Raw genomic sequence first — 15,611 nt, forward strand, 5'->3', positions numbered from 1 at the left:
ATCTAATCTAGCATGTTTAAGTTAATGCTATTTAAGATAACAAGCTAGTGTATATTATTCCCTTAAAAGAATAACAGACTTAATATATTTGGACTGTCCAAGATAGGATTTAGCAGTACAAGATATACATTTCTGAGGGAAAATCCATGACTGGGAGTGTGTTGCTGTCACCCTAAAGTACAACCAAGGATGACGAGAGCCAGAGTGTGGGTGCCAAGTGTGGATGGCAGGCTGCAGTTCTACAGACACTCAAAGTGTGTGACTTGCATGCTGGAAGGCTGTTTGTGAGTGGCCTAGGTGGGAACTACTATCAGAAAGGTATTGTAAGGCACTCAAGGTTGCCACATAGGGTGACATAAACCCTCAGTAATCTGGACTGCAATCTGGACTGTAATCTGGTATGTCACAGTGGCAAAAGTTTAAAAGCAGGAGCATGTGGAGATATTGTTAATGGGAAGATAAGGCTAAGAAGCTTCCTGGTAGAAGTGGACTCTTAAAACTAACATATATAGTAATGCAGAATATCTTCACATGAATCATCGTGGTTACACAGAACATCTTTTCCCATCAGTCATCCTGTATTACTAGATCACAATGAATAATTCTTAATAAATAATTTATTCAGAGAATTTTGCTTCTTTTCCTGTTCATTAATCACCCATGATCAGATCAAAATTGTCTCAAATGTATTTATTCTTGGAAACTATACATCAATTAATGCCAATAAACAGTCTCGGTATACAGCAACCTTGTGATCACTCATCATGAATATTTGAAATTAAAACTGTCTAGTTGGCTATCTAAATCATACGGTCCATCACTGGATAAACTTATCAGTTTCTCAGTATCAGAATGTTCTGTGTGACTGCTCACAAAAAGTGAGAATTAAATTTGTCAATATTAACTTAAAATTCAGATTCTATTAATATCTCTGCCAGTGGAACTGAGTCACTATGTCAAAATTTAACAACGAATACTTGCAGGAAAACACCACAAAAGAGGAACAAACAGTCAAATAAATTGGTTTAAATTTCTGAAGTACTTCTAGAATTTTGGGGAATCATTCACCCAAACTTTAATATCTATTTTTTCTTCCAATACTGTCTGCCATAGAAAAAGTCTAAAATAAGGTACAGTAGCAGATATATTAGTGAATAAAATCACATTTCCACCTGAGATGACAGCAATACATAGCCCAATTGGTAAACTGAACATGTCTGATTTTGTGAGATTAATATTAGAAATTCAATTTTATTTTAATATGGCTTTTAAATTTTATACTAGAATACATTACCTATATTCTTCTAGTTTGAACCCATTAAATACTACATACCAAAGAATATGGTCTTGAGAAACTGTCAGCAAAAATATGTTTCTGTCATCTCACTGCTTTTTACTTTGTAATCTTTTCAGAAAACTGTGTCCATGTGCACAGAGCCATCAATTGAAAGTATTTGTGTTGGCAGCAACTTGAATTGAGTCTGAATAAATATAAGTTAACATCACACAGACAACTTAATACTTGCTAACTGATGTAAAACTGTCAATCCAAGTAACTATTTAAGGAAACTGTAGAATAATGTATTGTACTGAGATCACTGCAAAATCTAGGTATAGTGAGGTGAGTTACTGTCAAAAATAATTGTAATTTGCAGTTTCCGTGCATTTCTCAGGTTCAGCCTATTAGGCCAAATTTATTTTCCATACAACTCCATTGGCTTCAATGGTCTTATACCTATTAAAGTCAAGACTTTCTATTACTATCCAGTGGTTACTTTTAAACTTTGCAATTGCATTAAGGTGGCTAAATAGTGTTACCACAATATTTTCAGGGTTCCGTGGGTAATCCCTATTTGTATTTAGATTACATACTTTATAAAAATGCAGAGGTGTTTGGAACCAGAATTATGGTTCAAGCCAAATGCATTTAAATTTGGATCTATTAATTATTTCAAGTGTTGGCATGGGAAAACAACATATTCTGAAGAATAATAGTTATTTTTTCTCCAAACAACTAATTTAAAGAGCTTTATTCCAAAATTCTCTACATGTGTCTGACCCTGAAGCCCCTTATTACACCATCAGCTTTCGAATCTGCTTAACTACAGAAGAAGCATAACTAAAAGGAATTGATTTCAGTTTCCAGAGTAAAATAGAGAAACTTTAAAGACCTCAATGTGTTTCATAGGTCAAGCCATCATTCAAGAAAAAAAAAGATTATTAAATGTCATTGTCTAGAGGCATGTCTAGTTAATTTGCAGTAAAATCAGTGACTATTGTACATTTCTGACTTCCTTGTTAATGGCAATAGGACTTATTAGCCTAATAGGAAATCAACCTCTTTCCTTTTTTAGACTATTATAGTAAATTAATAATGTATGAGACATACACATGAAGTATTGCTTCAAATAGCTACTTAATTCTCTTGACAATCATTCAAAATTAGGTGCTGCAAGTGCAGATAATTAATTGATTTGGAACAGAAATTCTAAGAACTTAACTATGTTGGGTTTTTAAATTTAAGAGCATACAGCATAGTTAATACAGCAGCTGAATAATGCTCTGTAAATGAAATCTATCACAGACTCACAGAGAAATGACTACTTCTTGCACTCTCTTTTCTTTTCATCATGATACATTTAAGAAACTATCGATCTAAAGTGTACATACAAGTATAAAGAGATATAAATGAAATTATTTGAATACATTTTAAAATAACTGATTAAGATTAGGGATGTTTTAATGCTGAGTTCATTAAATGGATTTGAATAAGTTGCATAGACATGTAGTTTATAGATAATATAATTCACAAATTTGTCATGCTCCCCTAGCTCCCTGCCTTTTAATTTCTGTCCCATGCTGCCTAGCTTTAATGAGCTGCTTGTAGTGTTTCTCTCCCCACCTGGAAGCAGTAAGATATGTTTGGGAGAAGGAAATATGGCATGTTCTCCTTCCCGTTTCAGAAATAGCAGCTGGACTTATCAAGTGGTCCAGCAACCTTAACATCTCCCTGCTGTGCACCATGCTATGACCATACTCTGATCTAACACCTTACGGAGCTCCTTAATTAGAGATAGACCATGCACTTGGCAGCACAGAGCAACAGAGAAGTGCTGCAGTGAAATTGCCATACCTCATCTTCAAAAGTAGCTTAAATCAAATGTGGAAGGAGACCACTAACGGTATTTGTTATTTATCCAGAGATTCTATTTTACAGGATCACTAAGAAGGCTTACAGCTTGCCATACAAGTTACTCATGCAATGTCTGTGCACTCCTCCCTTCCTTGTCATGAAACTGTCAGATCCATAGAAGCTATTAACTGAAGAGTAACTAGAAAATGGAAGACTACAAGATAAGAAATCACAACAGTGCTATCTACTGTGGTCTTTCACAAATCAAGACTCCTTTCTCTTACAGGTACACTCCCTGGGAAGGGGAAAAACGAGTTTCCTCTCTGCAAACTGGTGCCTGCATGCTGAACTGTGGAGCACAGTAGCTGCAATGCCCAGAGCAGACACTAAACAGTGGAGTGAAGTGCTGATATATATTGATTGATGAACTCAAATATAGCACAACCACCTGAGATGTGCACAAAACTAGGTAACTGATTACTCTAATCCAAGCTGCATCATTCATATTCGGTGTGCTTCACTCACTGTGAGGATCTGAACCTGCCTTTCACTGTGGCAGCCCTCCTTCTGCCCAATGGCTGAATGATGATAGGAGAGCTATGGGAGTACCTCTGTACTGTACTGAAACATGGTATTCTTAGTACTCTCCTTGTCAAGGTCATGAAAGATTAATGTGTTTTAGGCACATTCTTCTGATTATCAAAAAAGAAATATCCTTGATCTTCCATTGTTCCTCTTATCTTTCACCCTTTGATTTCCATAGCCTTGAAATTTAATTTCTCTTTCCTGCTACACATTCACTATCCACTTAATTCAATAATCTCTATCTCCTTTTGTTCCATTATTTGGTTTCTTACCCCTGTGAACTGTTTCTGCTTGTATAGCAGATATTGCAATCTGACCCTATTATCGCCTAATTCTTTTTTCTTCTCACACCCCATTCTTGAGCTGTATTTTTCACACACAGTTTATTGTATGCACCACATTGGCTATCCAACTAACTACACTGTACTAATTTGTAGTTCACACAAAGCTACATGACAGATTACCTTCCTGGGTTGTACATTCTGTATAATCACATACATTTAAAATGTGAAAAAAAGCCAGAACAGGTTCAGCAGTACAAAGATGTAATACCTACATAAGAAAGCTTAAAAATGCCATTAAACATGAGGGAACTAAGAGTAATTGCTCCCTTTTTATAATAGCAATGGGTGAGACTATACTGTCATAACTGATTTTGCGGACCTTCTCCTAGACAATCAGTTTGGTTATAGCAAGAGAAAGGAAGCGTGCAAAGGAGTGGAAAAGGACAGAAGTTTTATAAATGTCACTTCACAGATACCAGACAAAATGTATACTCCAAGAAGCAATTTTCAGCATTGAAAAAACTACTTACATTTTCAAAACATTGATGGAGGTATAGTCACATGACTCCCATTAAAGTACCCAGGAATTTTTTGGCCAATAGACCATGGAATTCTGAAGATTTAGGAATAAGATGAGCCCTTTGTGCAATTGGAAGGATGGAGTACAAATGGCAGCATAATTGAAGAGCAGCTGAGAGATTAAAATTGACCTCTTTTCTGTTCTATGGCACGTTCACAATTTAAATCATAATTAAATCAGAACCTCTTCTCTGAGACCTCCTTGAAAAGGGACAGTCATCTTGATTCTCCCATGCTTGTTTTCTACATTTCCACATTTGTTTTGTTCAATTGGTTTATCCATTTATTAGTACAATGGGTAAGCCAAATTAAGTACTATTTGCCCTCCTGTGAGCTACAGCTTCATTAACACATATCTCTAAGGAAACAGTGCAAGCATCACTGAGCCCTCCACAGTACTGCCCCAAAGCACAGCACAAATACCACATCAGGAATTGAGTTTGAATTACTGTTGCTTTACTGAAACCCAGTAATAATTATAGAAGCCTTGGGATGTCCTTTTAGGCAGATAAAAATAAGAGTTACTTTACCATAGCTCAGATTTCCAAACTGCTCTCAGAAATTAATGAAAACAACTCAGTTTCTTCATGGATTGTACCTTTTAAGTAAGACTGATGTGCTTCCTTGGCTATCTATCTATTTATTAATGACACTGAAGTTTCAGATTGTACATATTATCCTGGAACTAGTCTCCAGTGCACCAGAGATTTGCTTTTGAGCTTTCATGAAAGTTTTTCTATGACTTGGCATCAACCAATCCTAACAAAGCTGTGACAGACAATAACCTAATCTCAGCCTTCCATCACTGAAAACAGAGAAAGAAGTGCCCTCTTATAGAAAAGGGACATTTCTATTTTCACTCTCACCTCTTGTTTGTCTTTCCAGTGGTGTTGTCAATCTCCTCATCTCCACATTGTTTCGATTCTGCAAAGACAAAAGGCAAATCAGACAATTGCAGCTAATTGCAAGGCCAAAAGACAACATGCACACATATAAAGAGCAAATTTACTAATGGAAACAATTCCAATTAGAAGAAACGTGGGGCACATGCTGAAATAGCTCACCTTCTCTCCTGCACGTAGTTACTTTACTATTAGTAGTGAAGGCATCCATATAAAAGTACAATGCACAGCTTTCTGCCAATCATATATTCATCAAATATCCTACACTGTGACCGATATGGCAATTTTCTACAATATCCTTGAAAGATCTTGTACATTTATGCATTATTGTGGTCCATGATTGCGTGTAATCTCTTTAGGGGGGTAGATGTAACCAGTGTAAGACTGATGTAAGAGTTCAAAAGACTATACTGAGAATGTGTCAGACAAGTATGGATTTTTGGGACAATACATGGTGAAGTGGATTTCCTGGGGAATCCCTAGGGAGAGGTTAATGCAAATTCCCCAACTCCATCTATGCCCGCAGCTACCATTGGCCGGGAACAGGGAAACGCAGCCACTGGGAGCTGTGGGTGGCCATGCAAATATAAACAAACTGTCCGGTGGCCCACCAGCAGATTACCCTGATGAGTCATGTGTGACCCACAGGCCGCAGGCTGCCCACAACTGGCTTAGGCTAAGGGGCTGTTTAATTGCGGTGTAGCTGTTTGGGCTTGAGTTGGAGCCCAGGCTCTAGGACTCTGCAAGGTGAGATGGTCCCAGAGCTCTGGCTGCAGCCCAAGCCCAAACATCTACACCACAAGTAAACAGCCATTTAGTCTGAGTTCTGTGAGCCCGAGTTAGCTGGCACAGGTCAGCTGCAAGTATCTAAATACAGTGTGGACATATCCTTTGGAATTTGTTTTCCATTTTCAATATCCTGGAAAGACAAACTATGTCTGGCCTTTATATGGGTACACATTTTAGTGTTAGGAGGAGGAAACAAGGAGCAATCCCTCCACCTTATGTAACTACAGAAAGGTAAAGCACAATTGCTGTCTCTTCATACTGCTTTGTGGGTGCACAATTCTCCTTTCTGCACCAGTCAAAGAGTAGGACTAGCAAATGAGGGGTAGCAGTGGTGCACTCCTCTGTGTACTAAGGATCTCAGGGAAGAATTCAGAGACAGAAGTATTCCCCATGACAGCTGCCCTTTAGGGCCAGGGTTACTCCACAGTCCCCTGTACTGTAGGGCTGTACCTGAATGGCATGCTTGAGCCTGGACAAGTAACATACTATGGACATAATAAAATACCATTTAATGTTTTTGTGGTAACTACTTTTTCTTTTATTGCACAATAAGTAGACAGAAAAATGTACCAAGGGAGCAGCAATTTAACAAGGGAAATTTTCATAGTCAGTATTTTCCCCCAACCAAGAACCAGCCCCAGATGCCCTGAGTCCTGGGCTGCAGGCCGGACCACCCTAGTCCCAGCCCGGGTTATGTGGGAAGAGTGGGAAGCAGGAGAGTGCCTGGGGGCAGAGCATGGATGGGACCTCTGCTGTTCAGAAAGGCTCAGCCTCCCTTGGCCTGTGATACCCACCACGGATGGAGATCAGATGAAAAATAGCAATAGCTCAACTAACTTCTCTTTCTCCCAAAAGGATGGTTATTTTTACTACAATCTAAGAGACTGTCGAACAAGGTTATTTTTCTTCTACAAACTTTCTACAGCTAAACAAAGTGCAAAAGGGATGTTGAAAACAAAGCCTTACTTAATACTTTATATTTCAAATACTTGATTTTCCCTTCTTTTCTGTATCTTTAATAAAAGATTGAAGGTTTTTTTAATGGTGTGTCTGACATAGTACCAAGCAGAGACAAGGCAGGGGTCCCAGAACACGGGGGACCAGGGAGCCATGCCCCTGTCACTTTTAATAGTGGGAAAGCTGTGCTCTCCCACTTTTACCTGCCTTAAGGGTGAGTGATAGGGGGGACAGAGAGGAGTGAGCTGGGGGTGCGGCCAAGGTTCGGGCATTAGTGTCCCCCCCACTTCTAGGGAGCTTCCAGCCCTCCTGGGGTGAGGTAATATCTTTTATTGGATCAACTTTTTGGTGCAAGAGACAAGCTCTTAAGCTATACAGAGCTCTTATTCAGGGCAGGAAATGTACTGAGAGTGTCACAGCTAAATATAAGGTGGAACAGATTATTTAGTGTAAATATCTAGCACATATTCTGAGGGACCATCCAAGACAAAGTGACCCACTAGGACCCCTGCAGTCATAGGACAGAAAAAAGAGGAACAGTGGGTTACAGATTGTCATAATGGGCCATATATCCAGTGTCTTTATGAAGACCATGATTTTTAGAGTCTGGAAAAGTTATGAATTTAAGATCCCAGGCTTGTCTTTTGAAAGTGTTGTGCAGGTTTCCTTTGGGGAGCAGGACTGAGAGGTCAGATATGGAGTGATCATTTTGTGAAAAGTGATTGCCTAGAGGTGATGTTATTTTCTTGTATCATTTTTTTCTGTGCAAGTTCATTCAAGAGCATATTGATTGTCTGGTTTCACCCAAATAGTTTTTATTGGGGCATTTAGTGCACTGGATAAGGTACACCACATGTTGTAAAAGGCACGTGGAGGACCCATGGATCCTGAAAAATGTGTTGCGGGATGAAGTGATTATCATAGCAGTGGAGATGTGTCTGCATGTTTTGCATCTGCTGTTATGTCAGGGTCTCTGCTGCTTTGAATTGCTGTGTCTTGGTCTGTGGGGAGCTTGCGTGTGATGATGAGCTTGACAAGGTGGGGGATTGTTTGAAGGCCAGAAGTGGGGGCTCTATGCACTTCATCCAGTGCACTAAGCACCAATTTCTTCTTTCACATTCTGAACTCTGCATGTACTCTGGTGCACAGATTTATCCAGTATGTTATCTTCCTTCACCAGAAGGTCATGAAGTTCCCCTGTTAAGCCATTTAATCAGGATTTACTAATGTCTTGCCACTTGACAATATACCCTCTTTGTATAGATCATTCCAGATTCAACACACTAGGTTGTAATTCACTCAAGACATCTTCTGGACAGGGTGAGGAAGGAAACGCACTATTGAACAGTCTCTCCAATGCAAATAAACACTATGGAGTTTGTGTGTCTTCCTCCTCCTGGCTTGCCATTCCTTCCAGTACACCTAAGTTCCCTCTAAACTGTGCAATCATGCAGCTGCCCAGCAGTCTATGTCAGGTGTCCCTTCCCGCACTGCCACCCTGCTCCTGCCCTCTGTCTAGGAGCCCCTAGCCAGCTGCTCCCAAGAGGCCCCTGCTGGCTGTGCAGTGGTGGTGCTGGGCGGGAGGCGGACAGCACGACCAGGCTCAGGAATGAGACATAGGAAGGAGCTTGCTGGAGGCTGCTGCCGTGTCTGAACAAGCAGGCTTCAAACTGCTGAGTGCCCATCTACTTAAAGGGGCTGCACCACACACACACACACACACTGTTGTTGTTGTTACTTCTTGATACTTCCTGCAATGCACATATATTTCTGTAATTTTTATTCTGTCAAAGTGCTGTTATTTTAGTTTTTTTGACTGTTTATGCACTGCATAATTTTTATTTCTCTCTTATGCTTAAATTTAATTCTTTGAGTAGTGATTTCTAAAATGCCTAACTTGTCCTGGCTGGAGTTATTATCCCTATGGTAACTTTTTAAAATAATATATCTATCTATAGGTTTTTTGTTTCTAGTGGTGGTGCACATCTGTACATTACCTCGATATGGTGCATATAACAAAATTCATTCCTCACATGGATGGAAAAAATTGGAGAGAACATTGCAGTATACTAATTCAGAAGGGCCAATCCCCCCTCATAACAGGCATATAACTGTTTGTGTAACTATCTATAAGACTCACAAACTACAGTGGAATGCTGCTGGTAAAATGCTTTGGCATAACAATCCAAAAACATCACTAGACACTTTGTGCTATCTCTTATCAGACCACTCATTCAAAGACAGCATCAGCTCCACATCTGTCAAGCATTCACCCATCTCAGCCTCATCTGCATGACCAGCTGTGTTAAAACTGAGCATGTCCTATGCAAACATGTTTCCAGAAGGTTGAAGAGACTCATTTTGAGGAGAATGCTACTGCAGATAAGTGTTATGCCTTCTTATCCTGACAAACCTGCTTACTGAGCATTATAAATACATCCCCCCTAATCAACACTATTTAGAGTTAAATTGTGGCATTTAACCACTGGCCTGAATAAGGGGGAGGGACTGGAGCTACATTAGCCAAATGAGGAGCTTGGGGAGGGATTCTGTCCAGGGAGGACATGAACCATCCTCCATCCCCATCAGTCCCTGCCTTACCTCCCTCTCTTTCACACACACACACACGTTGTCCCTCCCTGCACTCCTCTTAGAACAGTGAATTCAACTGTGAGAGGGCCATATGTGGGAAGCACAAAAGAGGGAAGCTTCCTTGCATGCTATCTTCCCTCAGGGCACCATGTTAGGGCCAGGCATGAAGGAGCCATTGGCTCAGTAAAGATGTTTAATTTTTTTCTCTTTTCCCTGGTGGTACACAAACACTTCTATCTATTCTACTTTTGTGAATATAGAAGGACTTGCTGGAGAGATCAGAGGTCTAGAGTTTCTGGTAAGTCATGGAGAAAGCTGGATAATTGGTTAAAAATACCCTGAAAACTCCTGATAAGAAAGAGCATAAGAATAGCCATAATTTGTTGGAACAATGGTCCATCTAGCACAGTATCCTGTCTCTGACAATGGCCAGTGCTAGATACTTTAGAGGGAATGACCAGAACAGGGCAATTATCAGAGTGATCCATCCCCTTTCATCCAGTCCTAGCATTTGGCAAATAGAAAAGGGAAACATGAGTGATTTTTTTTTTTAAACTGGCTGGAATGAAAAGAGTTGCAGAATACAAGAAGCCAATAGGTAGTGTAAGAAAGCTCTGTCCTTGACTCCATGGGTCCTGTGTTTCCTAGCAGATTTTTGCTAGCCTCAGAGGCTCACCATGACCCTCCCTATAGCCCCTCTCGATCTAGAGGCAAGGGTCACAGCTTACTGAGCCATTTTCATCATAAGCCAACAGAGATGAGGAGAAGCAATCCTCCCTCACACAGTCTCTGTCTCCCAGTCTCAGTGATTAATCAGGGAGGTGCAGGGGGAGCCCAGGCCCACCCTCTACTCCAGGCTCCAGCCCAGGGACCCTAAAATTAGCAGCTATGGTAGCTGACTTTTTGGAAATAGGACCTGTACAATTCCCTAGGCCACTTCCCCACAGCAGCCCCCACTCAATATCTCCTTTGCCATTACCTCAGGGCCTCCTTCTTTACACCTGACATGGATTCATACTGCTCCATTCCTCTAACAGCACAGCTCACTCCTGACACCCACACCTCACTGACTAACTGGGAGGCTTTTAATTAGTTCCAGCCAGCCCTTGATTGGCTTCAGGTGTCCCAATCAATGTAGCTATCTCCACTGCCTTCTAGAAGGATCTTAATTGGCTCCAGGTGTCTTGATTAATCTGGAACAACTGCCATTTGGTTACCATGGTACCAGGGATTTGTTTAGCCTGGGGCTAACATACCTGTTCCTCACTACTTTACTGTAGCCATCTGGCCTTGCCCCATCACAGGAGGTAGTACCAAAAGGAGAACTTTAGGAGCTGCAGATGGCTCTTTCTCTTGGGTTAAAAGTGCCAAATGCCAGAGAACATTATGCTGGGAAAGAACCCTATAAAATATGTGAACATAAATCTTATAAGTAAACTGTAATCAGCCAGCCAGAGAAAAAGAGAATGCTAGTGATACAGACTAAGGGGCCAGATTTTCAAACAGTCCAGCTCCTATTTAGGAATATCAGTGAAATGGCCAGGATTTCAAGGGTGCTGAGACCACTTCATTTAGATGCCTAAATGGGATCTGAGCTCTTGAAAATCTGGCTCTAATTTTCTAATCCCAGTCTAAAAGGATTTAAGACCCTTGTTCCCCTTTCCTACCCCACTATACTTGTACCCTGCACTTATCCCAGAATATTCAACCCCTGCCTCTTCTACTATTTTTCAGACATGACGATGAGGTTAAATCTTTGCTTTAAATGGAGAACGCAACTCAACTTCATATACAGAGTCACGACCAACACCTCTATAATGGGTGTGTGCAGGGGCAGTGAAGGAGTGCAGGGGAACAAGGATTAATGTGGGTAGCTATGAGTGAGGATGACTGGGGCAGTGTGCAAGCATGTGAGGGAGTGGGTGTTCGGTGTATGTGTGAGGGGAGATGGAGGGGTAAATGTGAGGGGAGATAAAGGGTGGGTACAATGTGTGTTAGGGTGTGGAAGTGGTGAGTGGTTCAGATGGGGAAGGATACAAGGTGTGTGAGGGAGGTGGGGTGAGGGTAGGGATCTTGGGAGTATGAGTGTGAGGTGGAATGAAGTTCATGGTGAATGCAAACAAATAGGTGCTGGGTATGGAAGAGGGTGGTGGGCAATTAGGAGGGGTAGAGGTGTTTGGGTGATTGTATGGTGGGAGTGCAATGGTTGTTATGGATGGGGTGAGGGCAGATTGTTGGGGGACTGAGTTGGGTGTTAAGGATACGAATGTGAGAAGAGGTGGGGTTGAGCGCAGGGGTGACTGGGGTTGAATGTGGAGGGAGTTGGAGGGTGGCTGCAGGTTTCCTGTTGTGGTGAGTGCAGTGGGTGAGACCAGGGACTGAATGTGGTGGGGCTGGAGAGGGCAGGACACGTGGGGATGGAGGACAGAGTTGGGAGTGAGTGCAGAGGGACTGCGAGTGAGACTCAGGTGTGGATGCAGGGTGCGTGAGGGTGTGGGGTGAGGGTGAGATGAGGTGGAAGGGATAACATGGATGTGTTAGTTCGAGAGTGGTGAGTGAGTGGGCTGGGTTCAATGTGGTGGGGTTGGGCTTGAGTGCAGAGAATGAATGTGCAGGCTGGAAAGGAAATGTGCAGGGGCTGGATGTAGAATGGGAGAGAAGTGGGAGAGGGTAAGGGAGTGTGGAGGGTGCTGGAGACATGAGTAGAAAAAGGGACAGATGAGCGTGTGGTGGGGGTTGGGAGCAGAGTGAGTGTGGTGGGGTGAGTACAGGTTGTGAGTGTGAAGAAGTGGGGGGAGTGAGAGTGAGGGGTTTCAGGGTGTGGGGGAGGGCAGAGGGAGTGTTGGGCAGTAGGAAGTGCATGTAGATTATATAGAGAGGGCAGGGAATATGAGTGGGTGGGGAGTGTTGTGGGGATTGCAGGTACAGAGTGTCGGGTGGGAAGTGAATATGAAGGGGTGAATACAGTGGATGAGGGGGGTTGCTATTCAGTGCAGGGGAGAGTGTGGCAGGGAAAGGCAGGGAGTGTGAGACACAGAGGTAGGCATAGGGTGTATGAGGTGGTTGCTGTGAGTGGGGCTTGGGGGATATGAGTGTGAGGGGTGGAGTAAGTACATGGGTGGTGGGGTGGCTGTAGGGCAGTGGTGGGCAACCTGCGGCCCATCAGGGTAATCTGCTGGCGGGCCGTGAGACAGTTTGTTTACATCGACCATCTGCAGGCACGGCCCCTCACAGCTCCCATTGGCCACGGTTCGCTGTTCTCGGCCAATGGGAGCTGCAGGAAGCGGTGTGGGCCAGCCACCGTTTCCCGCAGATCCCATTGGCCAGGAATGGCGAACCACGGCCACTGGGAGCTATGGGTGGCCATGTCTGCAGATGGTCGATGTAAACAAACTGTCTTGCGGCCCACCAGTGGATTACCCTGATGGGCTGTGTGCGGCCCAGGTGTCACAGGTTGCCCACCAATGCTGTGAGGCTGAATGCAGGGAGTCAGTTTGCAGGGGTCTGTGGTGTTAGTGCCAGGGGTCAGTGTGCTGGGGTGGGTGCAGGATATGAATGGGGTTAGGGATGGGTGCAGTGTATGTGAGGAGGAGGTGTGAGTGGGGAATAAGTGTGGAGTGGTTGGGGTCAAGTGTAAAGGCTGAGTGATGGAGTGGGGGGTGAGTACATGGAGTGACTGTGGTGAGAGTGGGATTGCAGAGTGCGAGGGCATGAGTGCAAGTAAAGGGTGTGTAGGTATGGGTGTGAGGGGGTGAATGTGAGGGGCATTAGTATGGGTGTGAAGGGGGGCAGAGGATGAACATAGGGGTTGAGTGGGAGGGCTGGGAAAGTGAGTGCAGTGTAAGACAGACAGGGCAGATTTTCATAGATCTCAGCACCCATTAATTTTCCTTGGTCTCATTCCCCAATTAGGGGCTGTTCTGTGCTGTATCAATGTCACAAATTTCCCAGTACTCGGAGTTCTCAATAATTTATTTTCTCAGAATTTACCCCTAAGATGAAACTTTTTAGCAAAACACAAGTCCACAATCCATTAGAAAAAGCCATTCTCCTGTCTGACAAAGAGGGGCACAGTGACATTAAAAGGTGGGAAATTCCAAACCAGTAAAAGGAAATCTCTTTCCAGACAATGCACAATTAGCCTGTGGAACTCACTCCCATAGAACGGAGTGAACACCAAGAACTAAACAAGATTGAAAAAGGGATTGAACATTTATGGACATCCAGAATTATCATAGCTAATGATAGTTATAACAAAAATGTTCTGGAGGGATCAACAAACCTCCTGCTTCAGGGTTTAAATCAATCTCTCGATACCAGAGATCAGGATAAAACCTAAATTGGCAGGGAGGAGGCAGATTATCTCACATTAATCCTATCTACTATAGTCTGGGACATCTGGTACTGGCCACTGTTGGGAGATGGGATACTAAAGTAGATAGACTCAGATCTTTTCTGATTGGGCAATTCCTATGATCCTGAACAAACACAGAGCTTTAACTCCTACTTATTGTGTTTAAATGAACATTACATTATAGAGGTGTTGGTCGTGACTCTGTATATGAAGTTGAGTTGCGTTCTCCATTTAAAGCAAGGATTTAACCTCATCGTCATGTCTGAAAAATAGTGTATTCTCCCCCAAAGTACACCCCTTTGAGAATTTACAAGCAAATCTTAATGAATTTAGGAGCTACAATTATTTTAAAAGGGGTCTATTAAAATTGCATTTTTCTTTGCTCTGAATTATCTTAATGGAATAATGCAGACACTATAGACTTTCCATATAGTCAAAGTTAATTAAAATCTTGCATAGGCTGTGTTTAAAGAAATTCAGTTGTAATTAATCTGAAAGTATTGATTGTTGAATTTAATTATTATTATAAATGTTACAGAAAGTTCAGATCAGCAGCTCAGATAAAGTTTGGTTTTTGCTCTTACATCACCAATATTAATTGCCCCCAAACTTGATTAATGTGTAGTTAAGGTTGCCCTGTGCAGCCTCGTGTCCCTTCCAGAATGTGGAGAAGGGCTAATCTTGAACCTCAAAGTCAGGAAACATAAAGTGAAAGTACATACCACCTTAACAATGCAGTTCTGTCCCCTAGAGCTCACATGGAAATGGTTCAATAAGGGGGCTGCTTTAATAAGAACCAGGAATGTGTCACTGTTTGTTGTGTTCCACATATTTGAATTCCAGCATTTATCTGTGTACGCTCCACCTGTATTCGGTGTACTAGGTATGGCTGTACCGAATGGGGGAGGGATTAGTTGGAGCAGGTTCACAGAGCTGTCACTGTTCTATGACGAGATGCGCATGTGTACCCTGAAGGATCAAGTATGCCTTATCTCAGCACTAAGCTCTGTAGACTGTGTCAGTAGAGGTGCGCACGGGTGTCTTCTTCTCATGAGGATTGACAGCAGTCTGGTGTCTAGGGCTTAGCAAAGAATAATTTGCTGAGTATGCAAATGCATAGACACAGGAAGCCAGGAAGCAGTAGTCAGACATTTTGCAGAGATGAAAAGCAAGACGGTGCCAGCACACAATGCAGGATCAGCAACACAGCTACCACTAAAAGTTAAGTTACAACTGCTTAATAAAATCCTTTGTATAAAACTGTGTATACCTCATGAGGGGCAAAACAATACATGGTACCAGGAGTTGCCAGATGGGAGAGTGTTGCCTGGAGAACATTTAAAGGCAGCATGTAAAGGAGAGAGGAACTGTTTCAAGCAGCCATTACACCACAGAGCAGACCAGAGGAGCTTCCCTCCCTGATCCAGAAACACACA

At 42.4% G+C, this 15,611-nt stretch overlaps 1 long non-coding RNA gene across 1 annotated transcript in view; it reads right to left on the reverse strand.

Moving 5' to 3' along the window:
* Positions 1–10,873, reverse strand: part of LOC123363346 — a 35,325-nt gene extending 24,452 nt beyond the window's left edge. The window contains exons 1-2 of the long non-coding RNA XR_006576729.1: positions 10,801–10,873; positions 5,448–5,505 (exon numbers count right to left, since the gene is read on the reverse strand). This is a non-coding gene — a long non-coding RNA (uncharacterized LOC123363346). The remainder of the gene's footprint in view (positions 1–5,447; positions 5,506–10,800) is intronic.
* Positions 10,874–15,611: the final 4,738 nt, after the last annotated feature.

This window comes from Mauremys mutica, chromosome 2 (genome assembly GCF_020497125.1).
Source record: "Mauremys mutica isolate MM-2020 ecotype Southern chromosome 2, ASM2049712v1, whole genome shotgun sequence".
NCBI lineage: Eukaryota > Metazoa > Chordata > Testudines > Geoemydidae > Mauremys > Mauremys mutica.